At 50.4% G+C, this 15,456-nt stretch overlaps 1 protein-coding gene and 1 long non-coding RNA gene across 4 annotated transcripts in view; one reads left to right on the top strand and one right to left on the bottom strand.

The window, feature by feature from the left end:
- Positions 1 to 1,027: 1,027 nt before the first annotated feature.
- LOC142465650 (uncharacterized) lies at positions 1,028 to 13,155 on the bottom strand. The gene is made up of 3 exons (XR_012787941.1): positions 12,587 to 13,155; positions 3,090 to 3,230; positions 1,028 to 2,420 (listed from the first exon to the last, which is right to left on the bottom strand). It is a non-coding gene; the product is annotated as an uncharacterized LOC142465650 (long non-coding RNA).
- Positions 13,156 to 13,275: 120 nt separating this feature from the next.
- EIF1AD (eukaryotic translation initiation factor 1A domain containing) overlaps positions 13,276 to 15,456 on the top strand; it is a 34,915-nt gene continuing 32,734 nt past the window's right edge. Inside the window, exon 1 of one of the 3 annotated variants that reach the window (XM_075569791.1) lies at positions 13,276 to 13,295. The gene's annotated coding sequence lies outside the window, so the exon portion shown is untranslated. Of the gene's footprint in view, positions 13,296 to 13,336; positions 13,412 to 15,456 lie in introns of those variants that run through there. The other 2 variants (XM_075569796.1, XM_075569788.1) reach the window with 2 other exon arrangements.

Consider the following 15,456-nt stretch of genomic DNA (forward strand, 5'->3'; position numbering starts at 1 on the left):
GGGGGAGACACTGAGGGGAGGAATAGAAAGGGACTGGAGGGGGAGTGAGAAATACAGGGAGAGGGAGAGACTGGAAGAGGGGTGAGAGGTCCTGAGAGGTTCTAATGTGGCGGGAAGAGAGAGATTAATAATACAGCAGAAATGGGAACGCTATTAGACAAATATTATAATATTTATTTTTAAGTTATGTAGTTTCAGCTATAAATACTTTTTTTGTAGACGTGTGGCGGGGGCGTTACAAAGCTGGTTCGCCCTCAATGGCTGAACCAGCTCACGTGCACTGACGTCATGTGATTTTGATTACATAAGGCAGGGGGGGCCCGAGAAATTTTATGGATTAAAAGGGGGGCTCGGCATAAAAAGTTTGCTCACCCCTGGACTATGGAGACATAGTATATGGCACCCCAAACTCACCTTGGCAAACTTGATACCCTCTACAACTCAATATGCTGCTTTGTCCTCCAATGCAACTACAACACACATCACTATAAAATGCTCAAAGAACTAGATTGGTTATCACTTGAGTCTAGGTGCAAAGTTCACCTTTCCTGTCTTGCCTTAAATACTGTCTGGGCAAGCTACCCGTCTACCTGAACAAGCTCCTCACCCATACCCCATGCAGCACTTATCCCCTGAGATCAGACTCCAAAAGACTGTTCATGGTCCTAAGGTTCAGCAAATTATCCAGCCGCTCCTCCTTCTCTTACCGTGTACCCCAAAACTGGAACAGTCTACCGGGGACTCTCACAGCCGCCACCAGTCTGTTCTTTCAAAAGTAATGCGGTCTCACATTTTAATCTGGTCTGTAACTGCTATATACGCCTATAATATATAATCTTTAACGGTGAATGCAATGTCTTTATATATAATGTACTGTATAAACCTTTTCATTTAATGTAACTATGTATTTGTCCTTATAACCCAGGACATACTTGAAAACAAGTGGTAACTCTCAATGTATTACTGCCTGGGAAAAATATGACACGATATGTTAAAAAAAGTTCAATGTGATGGATAGACGCCTTAATCAAATCGAACAATTATACGTTCTTCTTTATGCATATTTGAGCATTAGAAGTACATTTTTTACACATAACATTTCTAATATTGTAAAGCTTTGGAGAGATTTTACAAACTTTATCTAATCTATTTTGCTGATAAGACTGTTTGTCAGTTCTAAAAGCCCAAGGTAAGTTACAAATAAAAGACAGAGAACAGATCAAGTAATTATGAAGACGTCACACGTCAGATATATAAACAGAAGTAGCCGATAGTGACATTCAGTGAGAAAAGTGAAATAGATTAACCACAAGATATAAGTAAATGTTATATGAAGGGGGATTGAATATGTAGGTGTAACCCCTCTATTTCCAGTCTATATGTGCTGTGGGGGGTCCGAGTCCGTCCTGCCTCAGTACAGTATAATTGGATCCATTGAATAAAAGCAGATGAGACTTGTGTATATATTAAACGGGGCTCTATTACCCCTGGGCAACCGTAACCCGCGGCGCTCACTCTTAAAGATAACACTCTACACTTAACAAATATTTACTTGTAATGAAGTTAATCAGAGTAATAAAACCCACAGCGTATAATTAAAAACTGATTGAATCTGGCAATTAGCCTTGGATTTCCCCAGGTAATAAACAGGCTAAATATATATTAATTTAGATACTCAGTATTAATGCACAATGAAACTGCAACATGACGTGATTTTATTCTGGAGGTGATGTCATGAGCTTGGAGCGATGACATCACTTCTAGAAAAAGCGCCTCACGTGATTTATGTATTTACTTTGTGCGTGAACACGGCATAAACATGTGTATTATGATGTAGTCTGCGTGGAAATTGTAGCCGGCCGTAAGTATGAGATTGCAGATATTGTAATATTAATAATATCGGGAAAGATCAATTAAAGTAGCCAGAATTTCTAGATTGAGCCAGATGAATCCGCCATTATATCTGGTCTTGGACCAGTTGGACTAGTTAAACAGCCGTTAATCATTGGTTAGTATAACTGAAGAAGCCGGTTATCACGGGTAGAACTGACCCAGCCATTCTTTTCCAGATACAAATGATCCAGACTATGTTTCCGGGACGGCCCAGTAGGAGAAGCCGTTATTACACCCGGTTAGTGGACCAGTCCCATCTCCTGGCCAGTTGTGTTGGCTTCATTCTTCTGGCAGACGTTGATGGCTTCAAGATGCAGCTGAACATTGGGTCTCCCCGGGACTGTGTTTGGGAAGGTGTTGAGATGGCGAGTGCTCTCACCTTACAAGAAAGCGTCACACCATTCCTTCAGGCAGCCGTAACAATCCCGGGAATGCTTGGCATTGGCTTTGCAGGCATCCTTTAACCACTGCTTAAAAATCAACTCATCCTTCCTCATCGCAAGGAACTGACCTAGGACTTTGTCGGCCTGGAGAAGAGGGTGACACAGTGACACAGAAAGAAAGGAGCTATGAGTCTGTCCCTCCCCCGCAGGGTGACACAGTGACACAGAAAGAAAGGAGCTATGAGTCTGTCCCTCCCCCCGCAGGGTGACACAGTGACACAGACAGAAGGGAGCTATGAGTCTGTCCCTCCCCCGCAGGGTGACACAGTGACACAGACAGAAGGGAGCTATGAGTCTGTCCCTTCCCCCGCAGGGTGACACAGACAGAAGGAGCTATGAGTCTGTCCCTTCCCCCGCAGGGTGACACAGTGACACAGACAGAAGGGAGCTATGACTCTGTCCCTCCCCCTGCAGGGTGACACAGTGACACAGACAGAAGGAGCTATGAGTCTGTCCCTCCCCCCACAGGGTGACACAGTGACACAGACAGAAGGAGCTATGAGTCTGTCCCTCCCCCCGCACAGTGACACAGACAGAAGGGAGCTATGAGTACCCCTCCCCCCGCAGGGTGACACAGTGACACAGACAGAAGGGAACTATGAATCTGTCCCTCCCACAGCAGGGTGACACAGTGACACAGGAAGAAGGGAGATATGAGCCTGTCTCACACTGCAGGGTGACATTGTGAGAGAAAAAGGACAATGGTCCATCCGTTATTAGGATCATGTGTAAGACACTTCGTGTCACTGTCACCTTGTCAAACCCTTTCTCTTCCAGCCTCTTTCCCAGTACGTCCCCGATGCCGGACAGACACTGCACAGGCTTCTCCCCCATGGGTTCGGACACGAAAGTGTTTCTTTTATGTAGACGACTTCTTCTCTGCATCCCACTGACCTGGGGGCACAAAATTAATATTTACATGGGGGCAGCATATACCATAGCAAGGTACACAACAAGAGGCTCAGAATTCTGTGTATGTGTGTGTAATAGAATGATTATATATATATATATGTAGCGGTCATGTAAAATGGCTACAGTCATCTCTCCTGCTGACAGTAAGGCCTGGTAAGTTGTGGGCATGCCAGCAGTAATTATGGAGGTTTGCCCTCACACCCTGGTGGGGTGCCCTGTGTATGGATGGGAGTGGTCACATGCTCTGACTCCATGGTTAGTGATGTCAGAAGTGTGTCAGCTTCCAGAGTGTACATAAGGCACAGCACTGTGTCTAAAAGTTAGTTCTATCTGAGTAGTTCTGTGTCCTGCGTGGTTCTGAGAAAAGTTATGTTATAGTAGCTGAGCAGGAAGACTGTGTCCAGGGACCTGGCACAGGGTAAAGACATCCCGGCTGGGATAGGGAATCCCTATTAAAGGAGAATTACACCTTTCAAAGGGAAGCACTGAGGGACAATGAGTGGCTAGAGAAACTACTGCGAGGGGCAGTTAGCCCACCTCAACCAATAAAGATGCTCTTAATCACAAACCCTCTCGTGTACATGTGTGGAGTGAATGTACAGAGAGGAGCACCACAGAGGAGTTCCTCGCCAGGACCATCCCCAATTGACTGAAGGGACCCTGATGAGGTGGAGGCGCTGCACTGGAACTAGGTAGGACCCAGCACACTACCTCAGCTGCCTAACTGGACGGGTCCTCCCCACACACCATCATGCGGGAGACTCAGGAGTCCTGTTGCCAACAGGTGCACCACCAGACACTACCACACTGTAATGGGGACTGGTTAGACCACAGGGGCCAATGTGAGATTGGGTGGGTCAGGCCGGGCCAGAAATACCGTTACATTTGGAGGCGAGCTGCTGAGATCAGATCTGTCATCAGGACAGGCTCTAGCTAGGCACACTGGGAAACAGGGAGAGCGTCTGCTGCCACTCTGTGCTGCGTAGGGACGGACCTAGGGGTGGTCAGGGGCTGACAGGGTATTGTCAGTTCGCAGGGACGACCTAGGGGCCTGAAAGGAGTGAGGGGTTTGGAGCCGGGCTATAGCTGACCGAGTCGCTTTGAGGTAGTGCTAGTTGGTAGGACGCCAGAAGGGATAGCCTGTTAACGTGGTCAGGAGTCCTGGAGAGGGTCTGCGCTAGGCTGACCAAGAGAGGTAGACGCCCCAAGTACTGCATGGCAGAGCCAGAGTACTCTAGCCCATTCCAGACACTTACCATAGGGAGCACAGACTGGGAGGAAGGAGTTACAGCAGACACTGAGAGAGTGAGCCTAGCCTGAGGTAGTGCAACATGAGTCCAGCCTAGATCAGGTACACATGTGGTGGTGCATCTGAGCAATCTTTATTGTACTGGTGTGGTGGCTGCCCCGCAGAGCGGAGCCCCATGTACGATAATTGGTACGAGAGTGTGACAACCCAAGGAATGGAGGATCCGCGTGGTGCGGAGAGCCCAAAATGGCGACCAGAGGCTGATGGGGAAGGCACCCGTGGCGTGCGCCCCACTGAAGAGCAAACTGTCGCTGAGCTGTCTTTAACTAATCTGCTCTGGAGTGGAGCGAAGGCTGTGGCTGCCCCGTTTTTGTCCTGTCTGGGACACCAAGGGGCCACCCTTGAAGAGTGTGAGGACATTGTGATAACTGGGGGGGAACCCAGCGAGAAGAGCAAACAAACTGACATTTCGGGCTTAAAAGCCAACCAAAATGGCGGTTCCCGCTTGCTAGGGAAACCGCATGGGCAAGTCGCAGAGAAAATGGCTGATACAGAACTTGCAAAAAGCTGGCCGGGAATGGCGCGAACAGCAGAGCCCCGCCCTGATGGGGGGTATGGCGCGAAAGCTATGGCTGCGCCTTCATGGACAGTGACTCACTCGGCCCCTGTGCTGAGTCAACCGCTTAGTCTATGGGACCCACCCCTGATTTCCACCAGGGGGAGTGACTTTCAACTATGGCCTGTGGGAATGCACCCACTGGGCCCAGGGACTGATATCCAGACGGCGCCACTACAAGAAGTAGTTCCGGCCGCGGAGGTAACGTGCAAAAAGGAGGGATATTTTGCACGAAAAGCAGCTGCCAGGAGAAGGCGGGAACTAGCCGTGGCCCAAGAATCCCACTCTGATGAGGAAATTGGCGCGAAAACGCAGACCGCGCCCACCAGGACTGAGAAAGGCGCGGCCTTAATTAAGGGGCATGCTATTCCCCTGTGGGATCCGCCCATAATTGCAACCCCTGGGGGCGGGTTCCAGCTATGCCAGCGGAAGGAGGAGCCGAAGCAGGAAGTGGCTGGCCCAGAAGCTTCTACCGGTCAGTTGCGAGGAACCACTGACCTGGAGAGACCCATACTGAAAGTGGTCCCTACCAAAAGAATGGCCTGCTCCTCCACTGTGGGAACTATGGTATCCACCCAGCCCTACTCGGTACCCGGCGGGGTACTGGTAGTCAGCGTGGCTAACACCGAGACGGTGGTCGGGCTCTGCCTTCAATGCGGGCTGCCCAGAGGCATTGTTAATACGGCGGCACGCTGCCCACAATGCGGGACATTATACTTATGGCCAATGCCGACGTTCATTCCGATCCAATCTGCTGACCCCCCGGGGGATACGGCTAGGCGCTCCGCCGAGTCCCCTGGTGCACTGTGGATCAATCGTGCAAGTCCCGGAGAAAGGGGACTGGAGTCGATTAAATCGGCTGGGTCAGCAGCAACCGAGACGGTCGGGTCACTCCCCGACCGCACTGAGAAAAGACTATCGCCCCGATCGGTGACCCCTAAGTCGGGGAAGGCAGAATACTCGGATGAGGATCTCCGCGAGCTAGCGGAGGTGAAATCGAGGCCCAGGACAGAACCGGGGAGGACGACACCCCGTAGTGTGAGTAGCAGCCTGGAAAGCAGGGCGTCCCCCGCAGATCGGCGAGCCGAGAGACGGAGTCCCTCCGCCTCAGGACATGGTGGCGACGGGCGAGAGACGCCTACACCCCTGCGGAATGGTAAGAGAAAGCCACTCACTTACCTTGCTTCGGTAGACGGTGTAGCGGAAACAAGGCCGTGCCAGGCCCAAGACGCACGTGCGGAGGAGATACCACTTCCGGTGATACGACGGCGGAGCTTCCGGATGTCGTCATTGAGGAAGAGATCCCGCATGGGGATCCCACCCAAGATGGCGGCGCTTCCGGTTCCGGTGAGGACATCATTTCCGGTGGCGACGGCGGAACAGACGGGAAAGATGCAGCAAAGCTTCAGCGATCGGGTGAAGGTCCCCGATCACCTCAAAGGCCCAAGAGCTGGATGGGAGACCCGCAGATGGATGAGGGTGAGCTATCCTCCTTGGAGCAGTCCATGGACAGCCGGGAACGGGTCGTAGTCCCGTGGCGTATCCCATCTTGCCCCTACGCCCAACCCCACGCCCTAGGTAAAACCCCTGCCCCCATCACATGTTCCCCGGGGTCCCCGCCTAATCTGGAACTTGTGGACATACCTTTGGGGGGGGAGGAGAGACGGACTGGGGAAAGACAGCGCAGTTGCGCTACGGAGGGCATTTCTCGGGGAGGGGGAGAATTAGGCAAGGCCGCGGTAGGCCGGTGGTTGCCTCCTGCGACCAATAAAACAGAGGACAAGGCCCTGGGATCATCACGGTGGTCCGTACCACGGTCGGCACGGACATCGGGGGTATTCTCATGGGGGGATGCGGAAGAGAGTGATTCAGGGGATTCACATAGGTTCAAGGAACACCGTTGGTGGGCCCCCCTCTTTGAAGGTTATGCGGCCTGGATGGATCGTACGCGATTCCTTATTAGAAGGGAGGATGTAGTTGACTTTTGGTGGGCCAAGGGAGAATTCACCCCTGAACAGCGAGACAGGGAGCTGCAGGAACGGTGGTACAAGATTGAGCACAGGGAGATAGAGCCCATGGGTCCCGACACTCTGTCAGACCCTGTGGATCCTGACGAACCCCTGTCATGGGTGCTACCTGGGAGGGCAGGTAGGGCTGACCTAATTAGGATCAGTAGAGCGGAACGGGCAATAATGGCTCGATACAAGTCTTCCAACGGGTTGGAGTACACTTATGTCCCTGAACCCCTCATGGAGGTGATAGAAGAGGACAGGGAAAGGTGGCTTAGGGAAACCATCGAGATGTACCTAGTCAATAAGGGGAGTGAAGTTACAGGAAGGAGGGCAGAGGACCGAATAGATCACCTGATGCGAGTGTGGAGTATAGGGAGGAATATACACAAACACAGGGTGACCTATAGGCCCGAGAGGGGACTGCCTAGGCACTATCATGTCACGGTCCTGGACATGGGTGGTAGAGAGGTTAAGAAACCTGACCCGAGCCACTATTATTAGGGGGTACTAAGGCATTTTGCGGGCTCGTGGCTGCTGGTCGGGGCGGGCTTGGCGAGATGTCACTGTGGTCATTTTTTTTGTATAATGGACAATCTGTGATGTTAACAATTATGTGTTATGTGTTACAGTGCTTCCTGGAAGAAAGTATTTCAATTTAGGTCCCAGCGAGGACGATGGGATTCACCAGGGGGAGAATGTAGCGGTCATGTAAAATGGCTACAGTCATCTCTCCTGCTGACAGTAAGGCCTGGTAAGTTGTGGGCATGCCAGCAGTAATTATGGAGGTTTGCCCTCACACCCTGGTGGTGGGGTGCCCTGTGTATGGATGGGAGTGGTCACATGCTCTGACTCCATGGTTAGTGATGTCAGAGGTGTGTCAGCTTCCAGAGTGTACATAAGGCACAGCACTGTGTCTAAAAGTTAGTTCTATCTGAGTAGTTCTGTGTCCTGCGTGGTTCTGAGAAAAGTTATGTTATAGTAGCTGAGCAGGAAGACTGTGTCCAGGGACCTGGCACAGGGTAAAGACATCCCGGCTGGGATAGGGAATCCCTATTAAAGGAGAATTACACCTTTCAAAGGGAAGCACTGAGGGACAATGAGTGGCTAGAGAAACTACTGCGAGGGGCAGTTAGCCCACCTCAACCAATAAAGATGCTCTTAATCACAAACCCTCTTGTGTACATGTGTGGAGTGAATGTACAGAGAGGAGCACCACAGAGGAGTTCCTCGCCAGGACCATCCCCAAGTGACCGAAGGGACCCTGATGAGGTGGAGGCGCTGCACTGGAACTAGGTAGGACTCAGCACACTACCTCAGCTGCCTGTCTGGACGGGTCCTCCCCACACACCATCATGCGGGAGACTCAGGAGTCCTGTTGCCAACAGGTGCACCACCAGACACTACCACACTGTAATGGGGACTGGTTAGACCACAGGGGCCAATGTGAGATTGGGTGGGTCAGGCCGGGCCAGAAATACCGTTACATATATATATATATATATGCAAATACAACTGTATGCTCATCTGCATGTCTTAGGCAGGTCTGCAACCCCGCCTTTCCCCATTATCACCCAGCATACAGCACTTCCACTGCAGCAAGGGATTCTGGGAAATGACATGCAAATGAGCACACAGTGTCACTTTTTGCCTCAAAAACCATTTTTAACATGGTACCCTATAGGCTTATATATATATATATATATATATATATATATATATATAAACTAACACAAACAAAGAGTAGCGCTAAAGTGTGAAGAAAACCTGGTGTTAACAAAATATGTGCATATATATATTGTGAATTAAAATATTCCAAATTAAATAATAACACCCAAGAATGTAAATATATGATATATAGAGATTAAAATATAAAAAACCAAACACGTGAAGTTCATAGATGAAAAGTCCAGATCAGGAATCAGTCTGTATGGGGAGGCAAAGCTTCTGATGATGATCTTGCCAGATCACAAAAATCTACAAAAATCAAAGAAAAAGAAGCGCCAGCTCCATAGCATAATACTGTATAAATAGAGGATTCTTTAATAAAACTTTGAGTAGTCACCAGGACCTATACTCCCATTGTGGAAGAAAAAACAATCATTTGAGACAATCTGTGGCAGCAGCGGGTCAGCGCAGGTGTAGTTACAGACAGGTGGTGTCATGGAACAGGTATACCCCTGTCTGCACTTCTGTTTCACCCCCCCCCCCCCTTTTCTCGCAGCTCTGCTTGTCAGCTTATTAGTGCCAGCTGTATGTGTTTGGTTCTGCACACAAACACAGTGCTTGTGTGATAAACACAGTGCCATTTCCCCTCTCCCAGCAGCTTGCTGTATTAAAGATGCAACATTATTGCTACATGTTGTAGCTCCCCCAGACACTCCTGTGAGTTGCCATAGCAGCCCCAGCCTTTCTCTCAAATGGGCTAGTCTGCTTTCTCCCCCTCTGCTCTGCCTACAGATGGTCTGTCCCCAGACTATCTTACTACCCAGCATACATTGCTTCTTCCTTTCCACCATTCACACCATATAGGGTGTGAGCGGGTGGGTGTTCAGTACGGGTGGGGGGTGGGTAGTGAGTGCTGGCTGTGGGTGGGGATCTTGCTTGGATGTGAGTGGGTGTGAGGCGGCGGGTGTCTGGTGAGTGCGGGTGGCGGGTGGTCAGTGATGTCTGTGTAGGGGTGTGAGTGCGGCGGGTTGGTGTGAGGCGGGAGGCGCCGGGTGGGTGGTGAGTGGGTGCGGCGGATGGTCAGTAATGTCGGTGCGTAGGGGCGGGAGGCAGCAGGTGTGTGTCGAATGTGGCGGGTGGGTGAGAGGCGGTGGGTGTCTGTTGAATGCGGGCGGCGGCTGTGGTGTGCAGGGGTGTGAGGCGGCAGGTGGGTGAAAAGCAGAGGTGGGAGGGCAGCGGGAGTGCGGGCGGCGGGTGGGTGAAAGGCAGAGGCGGGAGTGCGTTGAGTGGGTTAAAGGCAGAGGCGGGAGGGCGGGCGGCGGGTTAAAGGCAGAGGCGGGAGGGCGGGCGGCGGGTGAAAGTCAGAGGCGGAAGGGCAGATGAAAGGCAGGGGCGGGAGGGGTGGAAGGCAGGGGGGGAGGGAGAGAAGGCAGGGGTGGGGGGGTGAAGGCAGGGGCGCGGGGTGAAGGCCGGGGCGGGGGGGTGAAGGCAGGGGCAGGGGGGGGTGAAGTCAGGGGTGGGGGGTGTCACTGTGTCTGTCACTGTGTCTGTCACTGTGTGTGTGTCAGGGGTGGCAAAAACGTTGCTGGGGGGGCAAAAACGGAGCTGGGGGGGGCAAAAACGGAGCTGGAAGGCAAAAACAGAGGTGGGGGGAAAACCGAGCAGGGCGGACAAATGGAGCTGGGGGGGCAAAAACAGAGCTGGGTGGAGGGGGGGCAAAAACAGAGCTGGGTGGAGGGGGGGGCAAAAACAGAGCTGGGGGAGGGGGGGCAAAAACGGAGCTGGGTGGGGTGGCAAAAATGGGGTTGGGGGGGCAAAAACTCACACGTCTCAGTTAAGCCCCACCACCACCACCAGGGAGCATTTTCTCACTTCAGGCGGCAGCAGCAGCAGCGTGGCCGGGGGTTGTGGACACCTGGGTTAGAGCGCACCAACCTTGATGGGTATCATCAGTGTGAGGTTGGTTGCTGACATTTGCAAAATTGCAAATGCCAGCAACCAACCTCACACTGATGATTCCCATCAAGGTTGAAACATGTCTGTGAGTGGGTTTACTGGCTTTGCATCTCCCAAGCCCTTGTTTAAAAGCTGCGCCTAAAGCAGCATGCATTGGCTACGGCTAAGGCCCGCTCCCTCAGTCAGCGCGCCCGCACTGCAGACAGGCGGGGCGCTGACAGACACAGACCACGATATGCGGTCTGTAGGGAGTGGGACCTGGAGCAGGAGGTGGCGTGGCTTGAGCGGAGGGACCCGCTACTCCCCCCCTCCCTCCCTCCACAGGCTCGGGCTGCTGTAAGGTAAGCAGCTCCCTCCCCCTTCTGCCACAAAACACACACACACACACAAACACACAAACACACACTACCTTGAGTAGGAAGCTGCCTGATGACAGCTCCCGCCCCCGCCGCTGATTGGCTCATCAGCACACCACGAGCAACCGCTCGGGATCACAATTTTCTTGAATCCCCTGCCGGCTGACGCGTCACAGCGCGTAGTGAGCCGTCAGCGAGGGGGGACTGGGACCGGCTCGGGAGGATTCCCCTGCTGGTGGGGAATGCTCGTGCGGCCGTCCGCGCCGCTGAGCGCAGCGGGTCCCAGCCCTAAGGGTTGTTCATGTAATGTAAGCTTGAGATAAAAGGTGGCACTGTGTGCTCATTTGCATGTCATTTCCCAGAATCCCTTGCTGCAGTGGAAGTGCTGGGTGATAATGGTGAAAAACAAGGTTGCAGACCTGCCTAAGACATGCAAATGAGTATACAGTAATATTTACAGTTGCTATATATATATATATATATATATATATATATATATATATATATATATATATATATATATATATATATATACAGTGGTTGACAAATCACCAAAAAATCTACTCGTCACACAAAAAAATCTACTCGCCACCTAGTACCAAACGTGTGCTGCTTGGCCCAATATTTACTCGCCCGGGGGTTAAATCCACTCGCCCGGGGCGAGCAAATGTATAGGTTTGTCGAACACTGTATATATATATATATATATATATATATATATACAAATCAATTTTATGCTATGGGGCGTGTGCTCTCGCTTCTCTTTTTCCCATATATATATATATGGGAAAAAGAGAAGCGAGAGCACACTCCCCATAGCATAAAATTGTACATTTACTGGAAAAGGAGGGATGGGGAGGGGGATGGGGAGGGGGGGTGAAAATTCACTCACAAAGGTAGGTGAATAAAAAGCAATGTGTGATAAAATCACCGCCAATGTGGTCAGCCAGCATACAGCTTCAGCAGTCCCGCTCTCACAAGACACTGCAGACAGATGATATCAGATGCAAAACTCCAGAGGCTCCTTCCAACAACCAAAACCAAATGTGTGGAGGTAGAATGGTGTCTCCTACAGCATATATATATCTATATATATCTATATATATATATAGATATCACGAAGGAAAGCCTGCGCTGGGAAGGAAGCAGCTCAGTGTGCTCTGTCCTCCAACCAGTCCCCTGCGGCCCGCATATATACAGTATATATATATATATAAACAAGTACAGCATAAAGTTATTAAGACTAATACTGTACATATATATCACAGATAAATATATGTAACCCCCAATCCCCCCCCCCCCCCCAGCAGCAGGGGTAGAGTGTACATGTGTGAACAAAGTCTTGCTCTGCTCCCGATGGGATTAGAGTGTCAGCTCCTTGGTCAGTCGCCTGTGATCTCAGGGATCCCGTGGGCAGGTTCAGGGTAGTTGGTGGGTTGGAGGACAGGATAAGAAATAGGGCGCCAGGATATTTTGCAACTCACAGGTATTTTATTGACAGGCACACACCAGCTCCCGGCTTGCACAGGATCAATTATTCTCTTATAGAGCACAATACCTCATGAGACAGGTCCCCTGTATAATGCTCTCTTCAGGGCACGCTCCCTCCGTGCCCCTCCCCATTCAGGTAAGTACTTCTGGGTCAGTCTTGGCCTCTAGTCCACCACAAATCTTTTGGGCTTCCTAGCTTCTAGCACACTGCACCCCAAAGCACTGCTTCAGCTGAATATCACTCAGGAAGGGCTTACTTCTAATCTCCTGGCCTTGTCTGTGCCTCCCAGGAGCTGGGTTCCCAGGCAGTCTCCCCTTAGCAGTCCCTGGTCCTCACTGCTCCAACGGTCACTAACTTACTAACTCCTAACTTACTAACTTCTATATTAATAACTTCTAAGTTACTAACTTATTCCTAACTCACTAACTTATAACTCATTAGCTCACTAACTTATATCTCACTCCTTGCCTGTCCTCCCCTCAACTGACAACTGCCTAAACTGTCCCTCTCAACTGTCTTAATCTTAACTGCCACACTTCTCACAGCCTCACTGGTTGCCTAGCAACATGTGAACTGCAGACTCTGAAGCTGTGACATACTCATATGACAAAGTAAGGGGACTATCTATCTCCTACACTATCAAGTAGGACTATCTATCTCCTACACTATCAAGTAGGACTATCTATCTCCTACACTATCAAGTAAGACTATCTATCTCCTACACTATCAAGTAAGACTATCTATCTCCTACACTATCAAGTAAGACTATCTATCTCCTACACTATCAAGTAAGACTATCTATCTCCTACACTATCAAGTAAGACTATCTATCTCTCTCCTCACTGTCCTCCCTGTCCCTCTCCTCAACTGATTGCTGACAAAACTGTCCCTTTTTGAAATGTCAGCGCGAGCTCCCTCGCGCTACAAACTGCCTTAACTGCAAATGCAGCCGCCCTATTGGCTATGCCGCAGCATGTGACATTCCCCTGAGGCTCATGGGACTTGTAGTCCCTGCGCGGAGCCTATCCTGTAATGGCCGCCGCACCTGCTTTAGATCAGTGAGAGTGACTAGATCAGTAAGGGCGACTCCAGATCAGTGAGTGACTCCAGATTAGAAAGAGCGTCTCCAGATCAGAGAGAGCGGCTCTAGATCAGTGAGAGTGACTCCAGATCAGTGAGTGGCCTCAATCATCCACACTCTATTCAGATGAAGCTGATCAGAGAAACTCCCAGCTAACCTTGAGAATTGACGCCTCCTACAATATTTACTCCGAGCACTTAGTCACCCACCTTGAAATCCTGTGTAGGTGTAACAGGAAGAGACTGAGCAGCTCAGGTATAAGGAGTGGCACCCGCATATCACACGATATATGCAAATCTGTCTCCCTGTAATAACAGCATTATGGCACTCGTTGTGCTTCTGTGCCTGTTGCTGTCCTTGGGGCACGGGGTCCCAAGGGTGGTAGAGGAGGTGGTGAGGGCCCAGGTAGCCCCGGTTCTGGGAGGGTGGAGGGAGATGCCCATAAGCTTGGACTTGGTGAAGGAGCTGGTGAGGTTTGTGGAGCAATCGTTTAATCGGGAGAGTGAGAGCGAGTATTGGTACAGGACCAAACAGGTGGTCAATGCCAGGATGCAGGTAAAGCACGGCAAGGCAACCAGGAATAAACCTCCCCTCTATCTCTGCCAACATCTTTACTATCTCTCCATCTCTCTCACAAAGTTAGCTTATTATTTATAAACATTTTTTTGGGCCACGCCCGGCCACCTATCTCACTCTGGCTATCTACAGAGGGTGGTCTCTTGCATTCTCTTTCCACGTGTTATTTCTTATTTTATCTCACTTTCTCACCCCCCTCCCCCTCCGAGAAACTCTCACTCTTTCTCCCCAACGTCAGCTTTCTAAAAAATATACCCAACACACAGATAATTCTAAATAGTGACGTGTTTAATGGGTTAAAGGGACAGTCCCACGTAGGAGCAAAGTGACCTAATGACAGATGTGTTTAATGGGTTAAAGGGTCAGTCCCACGTAGGGTCAAAGAGTCCTAATGACAGGGACGTGTTCAATGGGTTAACGGGTCAGTGCCACTGTAGGAGGACGTGCGCAGAGGTATGCAAGGGAGACTTGTTAAGGTGAAATTAAATAAGGCTTTTATTGCGCCTGTTTCCTTAACATAAGAAAATCATCAAAACAAGGGGTCAAACAAAGCTTCTGTTCACTTGGGAGTATGTCTAGTGAAACCTATGCAGTCCACAACTCCCTTTAGATTAGCATGTCTCCCAGCCCCAAACATATATCTTGATATGTGCAGATACAAAGTCTTATAAAGGAAAGTCTTATCTGTTTTCTTGTAGTTGGAGGGAATGTCTTCTCTGTTCCTGGGTTGCTGCCTTTTTCCTCAGGCTATATCAGCATTCAGGTTCAGAAGTGCTTTCCCCTGTGTCTTGCAAGCAGCATGCAGTTTTTCTTCTGGCAGGCTCAAGACATCTGTTCCTATGGTCAGTCCCACAACTTGTGATACTCAGGAACAATCTCCCTTCCTGTTTCAAGGGCAGGCTTTTCTAAGAAGCCTAATCAGCCAGGTGGTGTTGGTTAATTCACTACCAGCAGTTAACCACCACCCTGCTGGATTAGAGGCACATTTCCTGAACAGAGATAACTCCCCTGTTACATACCTCCCCTGTTTGTGGGAAGCTCGGGCTTGCCACGGCCAAAGCCCATCCTTCCACTCTCATTCTAGATATCTCTGTGACTTGAATGAGAGTGGATGGAGGAAGAGAACCCTCAGTCCCGCTGGGATTGGAGCCCTTTCTCCAGTTTATTCGTGTCTCCTCCCGAAGGTGCTTGAGATCAGCACTCCT

This window comes from Ascaphus truei, chromosome 14 (assembly GCF_040206685.1).
Source record: "Ascaphus truei isolate aAscTru1 chromosome 14, aAscTru1.hap1, whole genome shotgun sequence".
NCBI classification, from domain to species: domain Eukaryota; kingdom Metazoa; phylum Chordata; class Amphibia; order Anura; family Ascaphidae; genus Ascaphus; species Ascaphus truei.